Here is a 22,069-nt window from a genome sequence, read left to right on the forward strand (position 1 = left end):
AGGATTTCTCTGCTGCTACTGTCTACAAATGTAAATGATCCCTGGCTTTGGGGGAATAATCTCAATGCACTAGCCACTCATTTTCTAACAAGGCAATGGATTTGTCTGATAGAGGTCAGAAAAAGGGTATTTTTGGGGGTTTGACGTAGATGATGATTCAATAAATTAATTACCACAGAGCAAATTAGGGAGTGAATTGTGAGCGTGTGAGCCTGAGTTGCTTGCTTTTAGCCTGAGGATATGGCTCCGTGTGCATTTTGCTTCTCCTTTTCTATCACCCTTGAATATGTTAATCCTCTCCCTAAAACACATACACACACCACACACACACACACATTCCTACTCCCTCTCCAGGAACAGCACGGTTTGCAATATTGAATTGATTGCTTCAGGGAACAGATCTGTGTTAGAGATAACTGGCAGAGCACAAAGCCATTTCCTACCTGCGCCTGTGGAGCGGCTGCTCAGGGTGAGGGGAAGGGGAATGTTCTCGGGTGGTAACCAGGAGCCGGCTACTGCCGGCAGCAGGACTGCCCTAACGGCATCCAGAGTAGCTTTGCTGGCAGGAAAAAGCAAAAGGAGCCTCTGTGAAGCTGAAGTGGCTGAGCCCATCCGGGCTGAAGGGCTCTTATCTCACATTTCTGAGGTAAGGATTTACACACACGGTTTTATTACAGGTCAGCTACTGTGTGGAACTTATCAGAAAGAAATGCAAGAAGCAAATTGTTTGCAATAAGTATCTGTCTTCACAATAAGAAAATGAGTGATAATAAAGAACTTTCATACAACAGTGAAAAGTTAGAAATTGAACGTAGACATTTTCAAGTCAGACATGAGACATCTCGTAGTGGGCTTTCTTTAATAGTTGTCTGTACCATGAAGGGGAGTGGTGGATTCCTATGTTTTGAAATCCTCTGGATGCTTTTTTGGAAGCTACGCTTTAGTTCAGTGCAATTTATTGGGCTCGGTACAAAAATAACTGAATTTCCATAACGAGGGTGTCTGACAGAGGGTGAGCAGTTCGTTCTGTCCTTATACTCCTTAAAACTACCAGCAACTGGACTGACATACAGGTATGTCCCAGATCTGTTTCCATGTGTAGCAGGTCCTGCTGAAAGTGGGAAAGTTACAAAAACTGATATGGCTGCAAGTGAAAGCAAAATGGTGCCTTAAATTATGATTTTAAGGCAGCTGAGAATCCATTTGCAGATTTTAATGTAAATATAGTAGACATTTGTTGCCACTCATGAAGAATGGATGCAGGCAGACCTAAGGCTCTGTGGTCATTTTCACTATATATAGAAGTATTTTAGAGACTACCGTGTTCTGGGCATTTAAATCCAGGGTTATTTACAAGTGAAACTTTAAAGGATCTAGAGAAAACCACTGGTCTTTAAAATGAAATAACTCATGCAAAATTAAAACTTTCCAACAGTTTTGTATAGGAGAGAAAGCCATAGCTCTAACCAACTGTTAGAAGTTTCGGGTTCAGACTGGAAGTAAGTTGTGCACATTTGGATGTGTCCTGAACTCTTGGCTGGGATGAACTATGATTGTCAGCAAAAATGCCCTTCAAGATGGCATGAGGTAGTGAGTTTTCATGTGTAACCAGCATGGAGCAGAAGTAAAAGTGGATTGGGTAGGGGTTCTTTTTATGAAGTCTAATTTAAGGGAAGTGACTTAATCACATCCCTGTTATCTACTATGACAGCAGTGAAAGCCCAGTTTAGAATGGCTCAGAGTTATTTTTGAATAGCAGCATTATATTCCATGTAGGATCCATAGATAGCATCACAGAAAACAAAGAGCATATGCAGCTGAAAGACAGACCTGGAGACTATGAATATACTAGTAAACTAAACTGACCAGAGCCAGGCAGCTCAAGGATGCCACGTGTTTATCCATGCAACTTCCCTGCTGCCAAGCTCAGGGCAGCACTGATACTGACCAGTCTGTAGACCCTGACCTTCCCTGAAGAGGACCATCTCCTCACCTGGAAGAGTGTTGGGTCTCTCACCTCCATTGGGCTGCTCACAGAATGGAGAAATAGTCCTGCACATTCCCAGGTGCCTTCAGGTGGAGAAGCTGGACAGAACAGTCCTGATTTACAGGGGTTTTCAGAAAGCCCCATCGCTGCTTGGAGGAAGATTCTTTTATTAATTGCTTTGCTTTTATCAATTGGTATGCAGGCAGTGTCAGCCAACCTGGAGCATCATCCTGGTCTCCAGCAACATGGTGTTTGGATTGGCCTTCCAGCAGTGCTGCCAACTGGGGCACTGCTATCCTCCTCAGCTGCTACATGGCAATCAAGACACAGGGATCTGGACCTTCAGAGGTACTTCACCATCAAAATGAAGTTTTCATTGAAATGAAGTTTCAATTTTCATTGAATTTCAGTTTAATTGAAACAAAATTTTCATAGATTGAAATAACTAAGTCAGACTTTCTCCCACTGTATGAAATTTAGACAGGGGGTCAGCACACCTTTTTGTTTATATTTATGGGTGCTCTTCTGTCTGTAGTTGATACTTACTAAACAGTTCATCCAAACTTCTGATTTTACCTAAATATATGGTTTCTAGCTAACTTCGTAAGAACACAATTCATTTTGGATGTTGGTGGTATAAAGGTGAATGCTATTAAATAGACTGCCCTTTCCTGTCATCACCATGTCAGTGAGAGATGGATCACCAGCCTACCAAGCATCTGTGTTCAGCTGCCCCAGCAGACCTCTGGCCTTCATGAGTCTTTTGGTTCATGGTTTGAGTAGGAGGTTGGGTTGGTGTGTATGGCTGCTGAGCTATTTGGGCTATTCATTGGTCAAGTGGCCACACAGTTATTGAAGTTTTGACCCAGTAATACACAGTGCATCTGGTGTGTGTTAGTGTCCAGCAGTATTGCACTGAGGAGCATAAAATGAACCTGAACGGAGCAGACCTGCCTATAAATAATAAATATCAGAAAGTCCTAGCAATGCCCAGCAGCTTGCACACAAAAAAGAAATGATCTGGTCATAGCCAAAGACAGGACAAGCAATTTTCTTGCTTACTTCCATGATTAGAAAGGGGGTGGACATGTCACGGACCTTTTGCAAAAGTGCGTTTGAGTGTATGTGCTAACAACGCAGCAAACCTGGGAGTGATGATACTGATTCAGCCTGCCCTCTTAATCTTTTTACTGAAAACGTTCTTTTCAGTTGTGGTTACCAGGGCAGATTTCAAAGGCTCTGCTTCTTCAGGCCTGTTGTCAGATCGAAGCCCTGATGACGAGGGGGTCTTTCCCTGAAGGTGTTTGGAGAAGGAGGTAACATATCAGAGCTTGTAGTGATTCAGTGGAGATTTGGCAACACTAACAAGCTCTGATGCAGACTTCAGTTTTTCCTGCTGGTGCTTGCTGTAGTCTGTCTGGGCCATGTTGGGGGACAGTCTGTAATCGACCATGGGAAAAGAGGGAATTCTTTGGGTAGGCACAGGCATGGAAACAATGCAGAGACATAGAATCACTGGATAATAGAATCACAGAATCATCTAGTACAACCATAAACCTAACCAACCAAGTTCCATCACTAAACCGTATCTGTTACTGCCATGTCTACAGGTCTCCTAAGTACCTCCAGGGATGGTGAATCCATAACTTTCCTGGACATCCTGTTCCAATACAATAAGAAGCATGAGCTTCCCACATTAGGCTGACTGCCCTGCTGTCCCCACCATAGGCTGCACACTGTCCTTGTATCTGATACCCCATGAGCTCAAAGCAGCCCAAGCTGTCCAAGCTCTTTTCATCATCAGATGGTAGCTTAGTGTAGAGGTAATCGAGAGATATTGTGTTGTGGACTGACTCTTAAAGGATCACGAAGGGTGGTGAAGCACTGGCACAAGTTGCCTAAAGAGGTGGTGGATGCCCTGTCCCTGGAGACATTCAAGGGAAGATGGAGTCTAAGCTACCTAATCAAGCTGTAGGTGTCCCTGTTCATTGCAGGTGGGTTGGACTGAATTGCCTTTAAGGGTCCCTTCCAGTTTAAATGATTCTATGATCATTTAGTGATTCTATGACTCTGTTATTGTGGCTATGGAGACATCCTATCTGCTGCATCTTTTGGTATTTAAGTCAGTGGTTACCCTCCACTGTTGCTGGAGGAGACAGCAGTGCTCTGACTATGAAAATGTCTTCAGCATTTCTGGGACATGCATGTTTCTACAGGATTAAATGTACCTTATACCACTGATTTTATTGCACTTTTGGAGTAGCCATCTACATCTCACATAATGATGCTGTTATTTAAACCATTATATCTGCAAACACTCCCCGTCTGTGACTAGTGAGGAAAAGTGCCACCTTCCATCTGCCATCCAGCTGGAACTCAGGATGCTGCTGAACATGACTATTAAAAAGTATCTGGTCTGCAAATAGTTACCTGGGAGAGTCCTGTCTTTTCTCCCACGACATTCACTGTGACCTGTAGCGGTCTCAGCTTTCCGAGGTTGAAAACAATTTTCCTTTTGAATACACTCATCTAAGAGCATGTCAGACTATGTCTACTGTACCAAATCAGAACCAGCAGCAGGCTCCAGCCTGGTCCCATAGTGGACCTTGCTTTAAGTTCACTCTTAGCACTCTTCCTGGTGTGGTTTTGGCCTGTGCCAGCTAACGCTTCCCCAGGCATTGATGTACACAATGATGTAGTCGGGAAATGTTTCCAATAGAACACAGTCATTGCCTTTTCTCCCAGAAAAAAATCAGTTGTGTGAACACAAACCATAATGTGGCCATTCAGGGCCAGTAAACGGGCTCTAATTCACAGGTATCTGGTTGCCAAGACTTGAGATGCAAGCTCATCTCGTCACCCAGTCAACAGCACTTGCTCAGTGCTAAAAACTATATAATTGTATAAATTCTTTAGCACTTTTTTTTTCCAGTGAGTTTGAGCTAAACATATGCTGTAACTCATCTTGTTTGTTGTGACTAAGTATGCAACGCAAATTCAATTGCATTCAGTTCTACATGCACGCAGCAAATTTAGCAAATTCCAGAACAAAGCAGACACATGGTCTTCTAACACAGATGCATTAAGGGGGCCTTAGTTCCTTAGTTTAGTATTAATTGATATTAATTATAATTAATGATTGATTTACTTGATTGATACATTTTTGAAAGAAAAATGGAAGATGTTTAATTACAGTGATGACATACAAGGTACAAAGTTCATACTCTTGGTTTGCAGATGGTTGGATAAGCTTGAAATACTGAGAGGCAGTGTCTTGATTTGATTTCTGATGTATGTACAGGGGAGATTAAAACAACTGCAGTAGCATAAATCTCTAGCTTCTGTCTATTACTCTGAGTCCATTCACTCTGAGCAGACCCACTTTGCTGGCCTTTGGCCAAATCTGTCTTGGGGAAGAATCATGTTGTAAAGCAATAGCATCCTGACTCTGCAGGATACTGTTTGATCTTGCTCATATCGACGGGGCTAAGCCATACTATGACAGCATTATGGCAATGTGCTGCAGCCTTTTGAAGATCAGGGGGTTTTCTTCATTTATGTAAGTTGTAATCCTTGTTGGAAAGAGAAATGTCCTGGGTGGAGGCATAGAAACAGAGAAATCATGGGAAAAGCAGAACTAGACTAGGGGAGAGCTTACACACAGAGACATTCCTAAGTAGGCTTTTCTTGCTTGAGCCCAGCTCCAGGCCTTAGCACAGCATCTGTGTATCAGTTCTGCTGTTCTCACACCCGGTCCATAATGATGGTGTGCCACCTCACCTCTTCCTGAGGTTTAATTGTTAAATCTTGGATGGGGCAGTGGAAAAACAAAACCTCAAACTCTCCTTCTCAGAGCTGTCTTTATCTTGTATCCTGCCTCTGAGTTTGCTCAGCTGCTCTAGATCCTCTCTTATGGGTGGAGAAAGTAAAGGGCTATGAGTGTTGGTGAACCGGTAGCATTTATTTAACCAATATGTAGACTTGTGCCTCTTCACTTCATTTTAGACAAACACTGTAAGCTTAATGTAAGCTTAAAAATTCAGGAGGCAATATCACATGTTACCTATAGGAAGTAGCGAAAAAAACCCCAAAACCACAAACAAAAAAAAAAAACCCACACATAGAAGCTTCCATTTTCACGTTCAGAGGGAGTATGCAGGTGCACCAAAGAGTCAAGGAGGACTGGAGTGATGATAACTCATACATGGGTATAAGAGATATCAGAGGAGCTTTTCAGATTCTCCTCTGCCCTTGGACTTTAGCTCTTTGCCCATCACCAACCCATCAGTGGAAAAGGGTAATTGCAAAGTAGCTTTGAAGCAAGGGAGCCAGGAGTCCTAGTGGACACCGAGTTGAAACGAGCCAGCAGTGTGCCCTTCTCACAAAGAATGCTAACAGTATCCTGGGCTGCTTTAGGCAAAGTATTGCCAGCAGGTCGAAAGAGGTAATCCTTTCTATCTGCTCAGCACTGGTGAGACTACATCTGAATTACTATGTCCAGATCTGGGCTCCTCAGTGCAAGAGAGATGTGGGCATACTGAAGACAGTCCAGAGAAGGGCTGCAAGAGATTGGAGAATCTCTCTTCTAAGAATAGGCTGAGAGACCTCAGACTGTTCAGCCTGGAGAGGACACTTGGGAGAATCCCACCAGTGTTTGTAAATTTCTGAAGGAAGGGTGCAGAGAGGACAGACAGCCTCTTTTCAGTGGTGCCCGGTGCCAGGACAAGAAGCAGTGGGCACAAACTGAAATACAGTAGTTTCCTCTGAACATCATGAAGTGCTTCTGTTCTGTGCGTGTAAAAGAGCACTGGCAAAGGATGCTGGTGGCCATGGAGCCTCCTCCTCGAAGATCTCCAAAATCTGCCTGGACATGGTCCTGGGTCTCCTGCTCTGAGTGTCCCTGCTGGAGCAGGGGTTGGGCCAGAGGACCGCTAGACATCCCTTTCAACCACTCTGATTTTTCACATGTTGATATTTTAGCCCTATAGAGCCAAATAAGATGGAACCAACTCTGCTCTCCTAAGTAGGGTTCTCCTTCAGCTGAAAGATCTGCAAGTATCTGAGCTAGGAGCATGTAGCATACAAGCAGCCTGGTAGTGCCTACTGTCCTATTATCCCCATGAGGCAAAATATTCGATCTTTGTCTTATCCCCATGGTCTCCATTTACAATTGAACAGATTGTAATCCTGAATGTCATTCTTGCTTTGCACAAAGACTCAAAGGTTTATTTTGTCCAAGTAATAGTGTCCAGTAAAGATTGTGTCTATATTTGTCTCAATAAGGGAAACCATTCTAGTATTTTTTGGCCACTTCTTTTACCCAGCACTCACAATACCTTCCTATTTTTGAAACTTCTCTTTTGGATTAATTCCATACAAACTGGCACAGACTGTCAAACACACTGACATATTATGTATGTGTAAATATGAAAATAGAGGAAGCTAAAACCACCTGTCAGAAGTTAGAGGGATTTTGAAAAGAAAGTAGTCTAAAGGATGAATGACAAATGCCTACTACAGCTACTGCCCCTTCCACATCCTAGCACTTAGGTATCACTTTGCCCGTGCAATGGAACATCTACAATTTTCAAATGCCAATGAAGTTTAACAGATCTTAGTCACAGGGAGTTGCACTGGATTAATAATGATTCTGGCTCAGTGAAAATTTTGTTATGAATCTTTTCAATTTTTCCGTCATAAATCTTGGATGATTTGTACATGCCTCTTTCTTTATCTTCTCCGTTCCAGAAGACTCCTATGGTAGTTTGGTGGTTGTTTGGGCAGCCAGAGCAGGGAGGGCAGGGCTGCTAACTGCCCTCAGTTCTTATCTCATGTCTGCTTCTTGGAATCTCCATTTCCTCTGGTGTCATTTTTTTTGACATCTTCTGAATGGTTGATCAAACTCCTCAGCAGCTGGCAATGTTGTGGTAAATGCAAACCATCAACCAAGTTTACCATGGCACAGAGCTGGCAGACCCTCATGGTGATAGGTTCAGCTGGTGCATATCCAATCCTTCCTCTGAAATAGAAACGTTTTTCATCAAAGTAAAATATAAAAATCATTATTCTTTTTAATAAATAACTTCCTACTTCCCTACAGTCTCACTGAATATTTCTCAGCTCTTTCTCCTGCTGGTAAACACCCAAGCAGCACCTATGTGGTGCAGGATTTGGTTTGCTTTGCTGAAAAAAACCACAGCATGGACTCTCAGATCATCTCTACAGGCTGTAAAAAGCCCTTATACCAGGATTAAGTGTTTATTCTCTGTATGCCCTCGTTTCTTGCTTGTATAAGTACCTGTGAGGCTGCTTGCTTCTGGTTGACCAGTGTGGTTCTGCAGGCGAGTGCGGGAGGCTAAGGAAAATCAGTGTGGATAAGCACTTTGTACCTGGTCAAAAGCTTTGATGTCCTTGTGCTGAGTCTTCAGATGCTCAGGAGGAAATGCTTCCCAGGGACTTTTCCAGGAGGGCCTATTACTGTTTAGCACAGGAGCCAATGATATGGAAACCTGATCTCAGACAAAGGTCCTGAGAATGTCCTTGAGACTCTGGGCCAACTCCTGTTGAGTAACTCAGCAGAAGCACAAGACTTTTATCCAGGTCTCTGGTGTCCTTTAGTTGGACCCAATGAAATGTGCTCCAACTTTCTGCTCTGCTCCCTTTCACCTCCAACCAGGCAGGAGCTGGAGGAGAGCGAACACGGCTGTAACCTCCCAGCAGGGTGTCCCAACAGTGCCTGGCACGGCTGGGAAATGAGTCAGAACCTGCTGGAAACAGAGCAACCTGGGAGGAATCTGCTTCATCACACTGCCGCTGTTGCCCAATGTGAGCTTTGCGGTGATCGGCTCCAGCTGACTCAGTGTAGAGTCCTGGCAGGGGAAAGCTCACATCAGGAAGTGCGTGTGGTTCAGACGGCTGCGGACGCTGCATGTCGGAGAGCCTCAGCTGGCACATGTCTGGGAGAGAGCAGCCAGAAGAGATTCGGTGCTGAGTGTTGCAGACAGAGCTTTTTATCAGTTGGAGTGAGGAAATCTAAGATCCCTGTATCTCACATGTGTGCCGAGAGCTTTCCTGTTGTCCAGAGAGGGCACCCTCACTGTAGATATATTGAAAGATGTGTGGATGATCATAAGCTATTAATAATATTCACCAAGAACATTTCTCACCTCTGCTCTCAACTGTGAATATTATATGAGCTCAAATCAATGTTTTGAGCCTACTGTATTCGAAAAGATCTGAAATCACATAAAAAGGACTTATGCTTGCCTTTTGCTCAGTGTTACTGGCAATAACATGAACAATATGTAATTTCATATCCATTATAAAGAGGTAAAGTGACAAGATAAATATAAGGGCAATATGAATTTGATGTTTACTCACACAGAAAACAGGAGGATGCATTCACTCTTGCTCTGAGTCTGTTGTAGAGAGAAACTGCATTCAGAGCTGTTCAAATAGAATATATACTGTTTTTCGTATACAGCTATAATGTGACAGGACTGAGTGAGAGGAGTTTTGAGCCACAGGAATATATTGCACGAATAAATAACATTTTCTGATACTGTCCCTTCCTTCCTTCCTTCCTTCTTCCTTCCTTCCTTCCTTCCTTCCTTCCTTCCTTCCTTCCTTCCTTCCTTCCTTCCTTCCTTCCTTCCTTCCTTCCTCCCTCCATTCCTTCCTTCTTTCTTTCCTTCCTCCTTTCTCCCCCCCGCCCCCCCCCCTTTTTTTTTTTTAAGATTGCTCTGTATATGAAGGAAGAAGTTCCTATTCCTTTTCATTTTCTGTCCTTTTTGCTACAGCTCACTGGTTGCTTCGCTTTCTTTTCCCAGCCTTGTAATGTTACCTCCTCCTCTCCCTTCCCCCAGTCTGCCACAGTGTCAGTGAGAAACAAAACTACTGAAACCTGAGCTTTCTGGTTAGAGAAGATGAAGAATGAGAGGAGGAGGTGGTAATTAAACCCTCCCCCATATTATTCATGCAAAAGAATTGTCTTTGAACACCACTTCATCCTGGGAGCCTCTCAGAGTTCAAAAGAAAAGCTAACTTCTTGTCATTCTGGGGCCTTAATCTAATCACAATGTCTCCCTTTGATTTAGAAATCTACTTAGAAGGTGGCAAATCTCTCTCCCTATCTACTGTTTTATATTTTATTTTCATATTTTGGTTTGAAGCGTGTGCTCCTTGTTGTTTTGGTGTTTTTCCTGTAATGCAGATCTCTATTGTCCAAGTGAGGCTGGTTACTGCCATTAGTTATCATTTAAGAGGTCCAAGCCTTCAGCAGTATCAAGAAGAGGAAAGTTTTTGTTCTCTTTGTCAGTAGACAGTTCTCTATATCTCTTCATACATGATAAGACTGAAAGGCTTAAGCAAAAATTTCCTTAATTTTTCAAGATATTTCCAGACTTGTGCTCTGAGAAGATTAAATCTAACTGATTCTTCTTGGGACAGAGAAGATCCACCATTTTTAATCAGTTGGTGTGTTAATAGCACTGTTTTCAACAAGAAAGCCCAGAAAATAAAAACAGTAATAGTTCATTTCCATGCAAACCTCACAGATATTCACACACAAGTATATGTTCATATACATACATACCAGTTTAACCAGTTTTGTGCTATTTATTACATAGCTCTAGAAATGCTCTATATCACTGTGTGGAAGTGTAAAAAAAAACTTCCACTATTGTTTCTGAGATTTCCATTTGAAAATTCTAGTGTTACTCAACAACCTGGGTAAGACAAGTTTGACTTCCACTTCACTGACTGCCCTCCAACATCCTCCCTTACTCTAGTATTTAGTATCTACTCTAGTATTTCCCTGGTTTTGGCCTACCAATTTCTAGGCTTGTTCAGAGCACACTTGCTTGTATCAGGTGCTTCTGCAGATTCTTGCAGAACATGAGTACAAGAGCATGCAACTGGACATTAGCAAAAACTAAGAGACTGTCATTGAAGGTTGGGATGTTTCTGAGCAAATGAGTTGAACAGTGAGTTTTAGGTTCATATCTGTTTAACGTGCTGTAGAGTTCCTTGATCAGATGGAAGTGTGAACACCTGGTCTTTGGTACTGACTCTGTGTATGTCTCAAGACATACACATACCAAGCCAGAATTTCAGGACATCTGAATCTTGTGATTTTAACTTAAAATGAAATTACAAGGTTTGATGTTATCTTGAATATCTGAGGATAAAAAAACCTTTGGGCCCTAATCAGTAATAATAATGATTGCCTCAAGTTGCACCAGGGATGTTCTGGTTGGATATTAGGAAAAAATTATTCTCAGAAAGAGTGGTCAGGCACTGGAATGGGCTGCCCGGGGAGGATGTGCAATACCTGGGGGTCTTCAAGAAATGCGTAGATGTGGCACTGAGGGATGTGGTTTAGTGGGCATGGTGGTGGTGTGTTGGTGGTTGGATTAGATGATGTTAGTGGTCTTTCCAGTCTTAATGATTCTGTCATTCTATCATTCTGTCATTCTAGTTTAGATCATTAGTTCTAACATCTGTAGATATAGATTTAATGATATATATTTTAAATCTGTATCCAGAAGAAGCTTTTTTATACTACTCATATAAAAATAATTTCAAAAGATCCTAAGTAGTTCTGACGTGTAATTCTTATGTTTGAGTTCATCTCTCCTAACTTTGTATCTCCAGGTATTTTGTGTTGAATCTAGGATGATAACTTAAATTCTATTTCACTGCTTAATAGACAAACATAGATACTGCTGATTACAGTATGTCCCTTCCTAAGATTGTTTTTTCAGTGAATTTTTCATAAAATCTTTGTGTGATCATTTAAGGAGAATACCTCATTCTTAAGCAGCTAAGGAACAGACCCATCCTTAAGACTCTAAAACTTAGCATTCACAGGAATCAAAGTCTGATTTGTTAAGACTAGCTGGTATAGATAAATGTTGCAAAATTATCACAATTAACCTTAGATATTCAGAAATGCCAATGGAGGAGAGGTGAAAAGTGAAGATGCATAGTCTAGAAGCCCCCAGATTAAAATGGCCAGCTGAATTCTGGCTGATTTTGAGCTAGAGCAATGGGAATGGAAGGGAAGTTGAGGTAGATGTTGCTTTTCTCTGTCAAAACTATGTGACTGTGCATAAAGCATTCAAGTATTGAAAGATATGATGTGAGGGAGAACATACTTGGCAGCAAACTGTTTGGAGGTTAATATTTGTGCTCTTTAGAGAAGCTCCTTCATCTAGCAGAGTAGATCTTTTCTGTCTTGCAAATAACTACAGTTTCATTTTTTGTGTGAAATACATATTAACTTGCAAAATGGGATGAAACTCTCATGAACAGACAACTTGAAATGAGTTGTTTGTTGGTAAACAGATGTGGGTTCAGTTGCAGATGTTATCAATAAAAATAAAATGCCTGAAAACAGGAAAATAAATAACTCGCCAATAACATATAAATTCGCAATTTTCTGTAAAACTAAGCCAGGCTGTTAGAGTCACAGCTCCCATTTCTAGTAAAATCTAGTAAAATATCATTCTGTACTAGCTGGTTGTACTTTGCTGATATTTATTTAAATGAAATACATGTGGAAAGATACCAAGATGTGGACTTCAGTCTCTCTGTAATTTTATGCTAGTCCACTTACAGACAAATTCAGGATGTCCTGACCCATTCTGAGTTACATCAGACTACAGAAAACCACATAAATATCCACAACAGCTGAAACAGTCTTCTGGTCAGAATAATTTTAAAAAGAAAAAAAAAAAAGTCCAGTATAACCCATACTCCAGATCTCTGATTTTCATTCACAGAACCCGAAAGAATTAGTAGGCAAGGTTATTGAGGTGGCTTCTGAGCCACACTTCCAACATTAAACAACTAAGGCTGAATTTGTGTTTGGATTTGGCTGATTCAGTGGCACCAAATCAAAGCTGTGGGTCTGGTTCCTTAAAATGACCAACACAACTATGATCAGCAATTACATCTTAGCATTAGGCAATTCTGTAACGTTTAATGTGGCTTACATCTGTAGTTGGAGGGCAGGGAAAACTGTAAACTTTTTTTTGTTTGTTTGTTTTACTACTAATATTGCTTTTTTTTAAGAGAAATAAAGAGGAAAAAATCTTATATAAAAAATAATATATTTTGCTTGTTGTTTATTTATTTCAAGAGCAAATATTTATAAAAGGGCTAAATCTTGTTATTTTTGCTTTTATACATTTCCTTTATACTCCTTCTCTAGTTGGGGATGCTACAATAGAGAAGACAAAACTGTTGTTCCTACAAGAAGTAGAGAAGAAAACATTCTCTGATTAAAATGAGGAGTAAGTTTGCATTATACCTCAGCTATTCATTGTGTAGCTCCGAAGTAGAAAGGAGTGGTGGGCTATGGGATTCTTACTTAAGTAATTCTTCAGTATTTGTCATCCACAAAATGCTTTTCCCATGTTTGAAGTCCTTAGGTGCTTGTAGATTTTTCTAGTTAAAAGCACCATTACGGTATTTGTAATTTAATTTGTCAGTGAGGTATTGGGAAGCCAAGGTTGTGTTACATCCCCATCTACTTTTTTTACTGGCATCCAAGATGATCATTCCTCTCATGGGCCAGCCTTGATGACTTGCACCTCCAAGACCCATCTGTCCCCTCACTCTTTGAACCTTACTGTCACTTTGTGTTGCTTTTAATTTCCATTTCCTTTTTTTTTTTTTCACTGAACTTCAGTGAGATATTTGTTGTTCACTGAAACTTGCCCATGCCGATAGCAGAAGGACATAACAATTATTTTAGGGTGCTCCTGATTTACAAAAACTGCTATTTTTAACATTTCTATTTGTGAAAGAAAACACTCCAAATTCCATCTTGTAGTGGCAGGACTTAGAAATTCACTTTGATGCTTTTGCGAGTTTGACTGTCCAAACCAGTTCAGCAAGATTTCCTCACTTATCTCTAAGGATTCATGGACTCCTGAACAAGATGTGCAAATTTCAGCCATCTCAGTTCAACAATTTTGGTTCTCATGCAGTCAGAGCCCAAGGGTACTACTTTGAACGCTTAACAAAGTGAGGACCAGATAAACACAGACCAGAGGGCCAATGAAATCCTATTGTAAATCCATCAAGCAAATACAGAGTGCTCCCTGACCATCAGGCTGGTTCCAAAACTGTAGTTAATAGAGGATTTGTGTGCCAAAGAGCTCCTGTTGCTGAATCGTGGGGAGCTGAGATATTGTTTAATCCCATGTTCTTCCTCCTTGTTTCCAGATATGTGACTGGACTTCAGATTTGCCCCCCCCCCCCCCCCGCACACACACACACACACACCATTCCAGTAGCTGTAGAAACCAATGAAAATTTAATTGAACATGTGAGATTCAATCATTTCACTCATTCCAAGTATGCAGCCACACTTTTCCAAAATGCCCTCCAGACATGTGAATGTATAACCTTGACTTCGCCATAGCTAAAAAATGGTCTTAAATGCACTTTTGAGGCAGGAGCTCTGTGGAACAATCATCCACGTGTAATAGCTGTGGGTGCTGATAAGCACTTTTCTTACAGCTTTGTGATGAGGGAGATGCTTACAATTGCTTCTGATGAGAGCACTTCTGTCTGCCACGGCTGCAGGAAACCAATCAGGGATTATTCTTAAAAGACACAGTTACACAATGGAAAATTCATGACATTTATTTTTGGATATAGGACTAAAACCCTGTTCTATAGAGGTGAGGAGAATTTCCACTGATTAGATCAGGCTCCAGACTTCTTTTTCCAGTATGGTTCCTAGATGAGACCAATCTCTTGATGCTTCCTGAAGCAGTAGGAAGGAGAGTTTTGCTTCTCATGTTCTCTAAGAGCAGGTTTTAAGGCTGGGAATCAGTTTTAGCTATCACTAGTTCATTAACTCAATGATTAAGAAGGGCTTGATAATGACACACTATGAGAACAGACAGTGTGGTAGCCGCAGATTACTAATCCCTGCAGCTGCAGAGGAGAAATTGGTTTGCTAACAACAAATAAATTCTTCTGAGAATGGAACTTCCCCTCTACCAGCAAAAACACTTCACTCAAATTGATTGTATTTGTCATCTTCTTTTACCATATGTATTTTCACCTTTTTGCCTGATTTCCAAGAGCAGAATAAGAATACCCATCTCATCTCATCCTTCTTGTCTTTAGCTTTTCATTCTGAGAAAGAAATCCTTCTTGAAGGAAGGTCAAGCTTTCTATGTCCTTGCAGATGGCAAAATTGAGTCATGGGGAGAGGTGACTTAGGTCATCAAGAGACAAATGGAAAAAGCAGTTGCATAAACCTGATCTCTGAGGTCCCTGCCCAGTTGCTAGCTCCTGTAAATGTCAGTCCCAGAGGGTTTAAGCTAAAACCAATAGTGATAAATAGGAAACTCCCTGTTGACTTTGGTGGGCTTTGAAATCAATATACAAACACACACATTTCTGTATACCAAGAAAAACAAGTCTCTGCTACAATCTTCAGCTTCGTCAGCAGTAAAAACATGAAATAAGGCTTCCACAACCTCAGATGGTTTCGTCTCCATGTTGCCTTGATCTCATCAAAAAAGTGTTAGATTGACACAGTGATTACAGTTCCTGTGGTCAGTCAACAATAACGTTATCACCACAGCTGTGGTGTGACTGATTACGCATGAGTATGTACACATAATGAGACAGGATTTTTTTTTAGTGGAAGATGAGAGTTTCATTGCTGTGGGTCCGGCTGTCATGCAGTCTGCCCGGACCTTGTGGACTGCCTATGCTGGTGCACTGGAAAGTTTCATTCTGGCTGGATGCTGCTGTGGGACTGCTATTGAGATGGGCAAACTCTGCTTAGTCCTAGTGAGCTTCCAGGGTAAGTTAAGCAGTGCTGTGTCTCCTCCAAAGTCTGGATGAAAGACCAACGCTTGCAGGGCTTTACATTGCTCCCTGGGTCTGTTTCCACCACTTCCTCTGCCAGTGCTGGATCAGCACTCCTTGAAGAGTGTTCTGAAGAAAAGAGAAGAATAGAAGCCATGAATCTTTAGTTAAATCATTTTTAATTTTCCCCATTCTTAAATGTAAGAGTTCAAAGCTTCTAAGTCACATGCATGCTGCTAATCATTGTTTTCCTGCCGAGCATGTTAAAACTTCCACTAACTCATCTTGAGTCCACATTTTAAGATATGATAACATTTTGTATTCAATTTCCCTTCTAATTAGATCATACAAACACTGTTAGTCTTGGTAAGAGTGTGACTATCAGTAGCAAAACACTGCATCAACTTCCAGTGCTTTAACAAAATTCCATTTTATTTTATCAGCTCAGTGTGAAGTCCTCTGATTAGATGTTAACAAACCAGACTATTTTTCATTGAGTGTTCTTAAGCACTATAAATACATATTCACTCCTTAAATCACGTGTACTGTAAAGGTTTTTTGGTTTCCCATCGACTGCCTTTTATAAATGTTTGTTTCTTGAAATCTCTTGTGATAATTGCTCATAATAGCAGCATCAGTATTTTATCTAAGTAGGAGAAAATACTTGTTTTTAAAGAAAGGAACAATTCTTATTATCCTTGATTATCCATCCATGTAACACATTTAACAGTGATCTGCTTGGAGTAGAGGAGGCTCTGGGGAGGCCTCACTGCGGCCTTCTAGTACTCAAGGGAGCAGGAAGGTACCAATTTTTTGCATGGTCTAATAATGATCAGAGCAGGGGGAATGGCTTTAAATTAAAACATGGAAGATTTAGATTAGATGTTAAGAAGAAATTTTTTACTCAGAGAGCAGTGAGGCACTGGCACAGGTTGCCCAGAGAAGCTGTGGGTGCCCCATCCCTGGAGGCACTCAAGGCCAGGTTGGGATCCTGGGAAGCCTGAGCTGGTGGGTGGCAGCCCTGCCAATGGCAGTGGTTTGGAACTAGATGGGCTTTGACCTTCATTCCAACCCAAGCCATTCTATGATTCTATGATTCTATGATTCTGTGATCCACATCTGCTTGGTAATAACATTTCCTTTTGCATGACAGGTAAGTTCTATTCAGTAAATCATGAACATACAACAGAAGAAACCTGAATTGTGTCCAGTTCTGTCCTTGGAAAAGCTAGTGCTGCAGTTTCACTTGTGGGGCTGAGGTCTTTTTCCATAGACATGCTTCAGACAAGGCAGATTCTCCTTCCTGGTGAAATTCCAAGAATGCAAAGAGAACTGAACAGAAGACAGCCAGAAGGAGCCTTGTGGAAGCTCAGAGGGAAGGCATCTTTGCACCTGGGCAAGGATGAAGAACAGGTTAGCCAGGGCACAAAAAATAGATTGGAGTGCCTATCTGTGGCTGTAGATAGATTTCTGTATTAACTGAGCTGATTTTCCTGTTGACACTGCATTCATGTGGGATTACTTGATATTTTCCACTGAAAATCTCTATGTATCTTTCCTTAAATAGGATTGTCTTCTGAAAGATTGACTGTAGCTAACCTACTGTTTGCCCACTGGGCACTCCTTTGCAAACTGTTCATAATTTCGGATGCAATGGCAAAAACACATATGTGCTCAGTCATCAGTAACAATTTACAAATATTTACTCTGCTTATCTGTGATCTTCTTTGGTAAATTTCTCATACACTGTACAAAAAAGCTTCTAGTAACTGGTTTCAGAACCTGTTAAAATGATTATTAACACACGCACACACAAAAATAATTTGATGTCCATCAACTTAGCCAATATCCCTTGTCATATCTTTCCCAATAAAGTTTACCCTGACATTATCTATGCCTTCATCACTCTGACAGTAAGACTGTATCTTTATCCTAGTACATTCAGAAATTTATCAGTACATAAAATATCTTGGAGAAAAATATATTCTGTGCCTCCAAATCTTCAGCACAATAATGAAAATCTCCTCCTTGGAAATGAAAATTGCATAATCTCTATGTGCTACTCTTTTCCTCCTTTTTTTAGGTATTTGTCTGTAAAGATGTTCGCTGTTTTTTTCCTGTTCTACTGTACAAAATGTATATAAAACAAATTACCACCAGCTTTATTTTAGAGTTTCTTATACAGAGCTGAATATATAGTCATCTCTTGGGGAGCAAAAAACAAATAGTGAAATTGGCTTGAACAGCAGTGACTTTCTTTTTTTCTGTCAAAAAGCAACTAGAACTGTATATAAAAAAATTTCTAACATCTTCCCTTTTTCTGCATCCTTGTTAAAAGCTATGACTTTAATGTTGTTATTTTTTTCGGCAATAGAATTCAATAGGTTAAGCCCATAATAACTGAAATCCAGAACAGTTGTTGAAACATTTCAATGAAAGTATATATTGACTATAATTAAATATTTTAATGAAATCAAATAAAATTAAATATTGAATGATGCACAGAGAAAAGTTCCCACCAATATCTTCACTTTGTGAAAGCATTTTACCTAAACTCACCACAAAATTCCCTCAGGGAGGAACATCATTGCTGCCCAGGAGCAGTAGATGAAGTATCTGTCCACAAAGTACCATGAACTCTTTTCACGCCCACCAGTGTCTTGCAGTAAGCACCAAATCCATGCCAAGGATATTTATTTTCCTAAAGGTACCGAAAAAAAAATTAGTTTTAATGGCCAGATTAAAAAAAAATCTAAACATAGGTCTTAAAAGTCTAAATCGTATTAATAACAACTGCTAAATTTATAGCAAAAATTGAAAAAAAAATGATGCAAGAGGGAAAGAAAATGATTCAAAAAACCTGTATCTTGAGAAACAGCAATACGTGGAAGTTGTACAACATAATTCTCTGATGACTCATGATCCTATTGCCCTTTGCATGTAACATTTTGCCCCCAGTTGTAGTATTACTAATTTCATTAACCTTAAATCATCACAGACAAAGAGCAGCAAAGTTTGGCATTGAGTGTCTTGTAGAGACAAATTTAGATGTTTTGGCAATGCCTTTTTTCCACTCTGTCATTTTTAAAGAAGTTCTTATATTTCCCTTGTATTTCAGTTTTAAATTTAAGCTAGATAACATTCGCTGCCAGGCAACAGTAAGATAAAACAGTCAAGATGAATCAACAAAGAATTATTGAATGGATATGTAATTAGTGTTAATCTTAGTGTTAATCAAGATGATTTTGTGGAAAATGTATTTTCTAATGGTTCGCTTTTTGATAAGATTAGTTGTTGGCTATCATACATAATTGTTCAGATTTAGCATAGTTGCACTCCTGCAAAGTCATTCGGTTTAACTCTGCAGCAGTTAAAATGTCAATATGGTGCATGTTAAATGGATTAGGATCTGGCCAGCTGGCAGATTTCAAAAAGTAGTTGTCGATGGGGAATTGCTACCAAATGGTAGCAATGGTTCCTTAGGGAAATTCCCTAACAAGCTGCTTCGTGTCTAACACTTGAACATTTTTATTGAGTCTTTACTTGAACATTTTGTAATAAGCTTTGATTATTCTTGATACGTCTGTCAAATTAGCTAGCATTTAGTTATGTATGTGTTTTCAGTAAACTGTTAGCCCCTTTGTGAGAGAGGGTTTTGCTGTAATTCTTTCTGTTGCCTCTTTTGGCCAGGAGAAAATGTTGAGCTTTTTAAGGTTAATTGTGAACACACATAGAATTTTTATTTTTTTTTTCTTTTCTCATTTTTTCCTCCCAGAAATAAATGAAGACACCACCATTACAAGTTATGATTCTCTGCTCATGCATCTTTAAGGTCTACTGGCTAATGAGTTGTGCAATGGAAAGCAGGAAATATTTGTCTGCAAGGCCTGAATACTTCGTTACACAATATAAGACTCTATTTTGACTCTGCAAACAGATTTGTCTCCTTAGAAAAATCTCTTTAGCTGTAAGCTGAATGAGATATGCATAATTTTGGCAGTGTTTTGCAGATATATATAAAATTCTTCATTTAAGGATCTTGCAGCATTGAAAATTATAAATTCACTAGGAGGACAGATAGTAATATAATAACACTCATATCAAAGTCATCAAGAGCAATACTAGCTGTGATACTGATGTGAAGTTTGCAGATATGTTTAGTACTGTGAGAGGATGGTAGACCTATTTTGTAGTTGTTCAGAATTATGGAAGAGGTTAATGTAATAGGATGAAGTAAGAGTAACATGTAAGCAAGATTTTCAGTATTTAGAAGCATGTCTGTTATGAGCAACCAGGTTTCTAAAAGGGAGAAAGCACGGTATCGTTTGTACATAGGGGAAATTTTAGATCTAGCTGTGCTACAGTAGTGAACAAAGAGGAAAGATACTGGGCAGATTTTCAGTTTCAGGGACTGAAAATGACTGCATGAAAGGTGACCTTTGGTTTTAGTGTGAGGAGTCTGTGGCTTTTGCATATTGCCAACCCTAATTAAGGAATTGGATCACTGCAGGGATTGTTGTGAAAACCTCCCCTACAAATTAGAGAAGCAGCCAGCAAATTAATGACTGAAGCATCAAATAGGAGATGGGAAAGATTACTTAGGAATATACCTTGTTGAAACAAGTAGCTGAGAGCAATTACTAGAGTAGCTGAGAGTAGCTGCAGTTGGCAGGAAGAACCAGCCAGCAGAAAGCACTCACCAAGAACAGCAGTGAGAGTTAAACACGTTGCACATGGATGACTCTTCTGTTCTCCTTGGGCACCAGAATAACCTTCCTACTAGCAAGATTCTCTTGAGTTATGATGAGTATGCAGGTATCTCAGGGGAGAATGGAATAGTGTTTCCTTCTCTTGACAAACTTTTCTAGGTTGGAAAGATATGACTGGAGATCAAAGACATGCTATAGAAATGCAATTGCAAGTTAAATTTACCTACGTATAAGAAGCAGAAATTGAATAATTATCCTCACACTTTAAGAACAAACTACCACTGGAAAAGTTGCTTTCAATATACTTGCTTTATTAGGTTCAGATCCCCTTATTTGCACATGGCTTGCCAATAGCTGGTAGTTCCCAGACTCTGGCTTCTATTTCTTTATTCTGAATTCTTGACCATGCAAGGATCAGATGAATGTGATGGATCCATACACTGGCAATATACTCAAGCCCCAGAGACAATTCCACTTAAAAGTGGGAGAATATTCATGTGCCAGGTATATGAATTTAAGCAGAATTCAATGTATGTATCCAGGCATATCTCTATTTTATTAAGCTGCATTTAGAGCCATCCTAATTATTATCATTTTTTAATTTCCTGTATTAATTTTTTTTTGCCAGTTTTAGTCTCTACTACTCAGATCTATAGGATAGGTCATGGGACATTCTGAAGAATAGTGTACTTCATCTTGAAGAAAGAATGGATTCTGTCATCAGCAATTTATAAGTTTGGCTGGAGAATTTCCAAAGAGCAAAAAGTTGATGTCAATAGCTACAATATTGTGCACTTTTCACACTTTTCATCCACAGATCACAAACAGATTTTCAGATTTTAAACACTTCTATTTCAAAACAACCTTCTATCTTTGGGACATGCATCTGAATGCTTTGGAGCATTGAACATAGAAAGGTGTTGTGACAGATTAAAAGGACAATGCTGGCAGGTCTGATCTGTCAGTTAATGCTGAACTTAAGTTTTTGGGTTGTTGTTGTTGTTTTTTTTTTTTCCACAAGAAGAGTTTCCACATCTGTATGTCATCTCCTGCTCTAATCACAGACCAGAGTGCTTCTCCTTTGTAATACTCTCTTATCTTCATACTTTAATGAAGATAATTTATACAAACCTTTGGGATTTTGTAACATGTGTGTCTCATGGCTAGTGTGGTATTCTTCCTCTTGCCAATGCTTTGTTGTTTATGCTCAAGACTAGTGTATTCTAGGGGCCAGGGAAACAATAGTACTGAACAATGGAAAACATCTCATTTTTCTTCAAACTGGTAACTACTGGCAAATTCAACACCAAGCTGCAGACTGAGTTGCTATTTACTCTTTTCTAAAGTACATAGTAAACTTGTAAAGCACAAACTGTCATTATTTGATATAAACAATTATCTACTCTCTTGACTTAAGTTGATATGAGTTGCACAAACTCATTTCCATTGTAGTCATGCTACTTCCAGATGAAGTCACAAACTGTTACACAAAAGTACAAAAAGTGTCCTTAATATTTCACTGGAAGTCCGT

At 40.0% G+C, this 22,069-nt stretch overlaps 2 long non-coding RNA genes across 15 annotated transcripts in view; one reads left to right on the top strand and one right to left on the bottom strand.

Annotated features, from left to right (window-relative positions):
* Positions 1-300: 300 nt before the first annotated feature.
* The window catches only part of LOC146544790 (uncharacterized), a 120,501-nt gene continuing 98,732 nt past the window's right edge, over positions 301-22,069 (top strand). For 13 of the 14 annotated variants that reach the window (XR_014882666.1, XR_014882659.1, XR_014882664.1 and 10 more), the window contains exons 1-2: positions 301-646; positions 2,190-2,335. This is a non-coding gene — a long non-coding RNA (uncharacterized LOC146544790). The remainder of the gene's footprint in view (positions 647-2,189; positions 2,336-22,069) is intronic. The other variant, XR_014882660.1, reaches the window with a different exon arrangement.
* Positions 14,629-18,873, bottom strand: LOC146544791 (uncharacterized). Its single transcript, XR_014882674.1, has 3 exons — positions 18,389-18,873; positions 17,014-17,221; positions 14,629-15,958 (listed from the first exon to the last, which is right to left on the bottom strand). It is a non-coding gene; the product is annotated as an uncharacterized LOC146544791 (long non-coding RNA).

This window comes from Meleagris gallopavo, chromosome 3 (genome assembly GCF_905368555.1).
Source record: "Meleagris gallopavo chromosome 3, MGAL_WU_HG_1.1, whole genome shotgun sequence".
In the NCBI taxonomy this organism is placed as follows: Eukaryota; Metazoa; Chordata; class Aves; order Galliformes; family Phasianidae; genus Meleagris; species Meleagris gallopavo.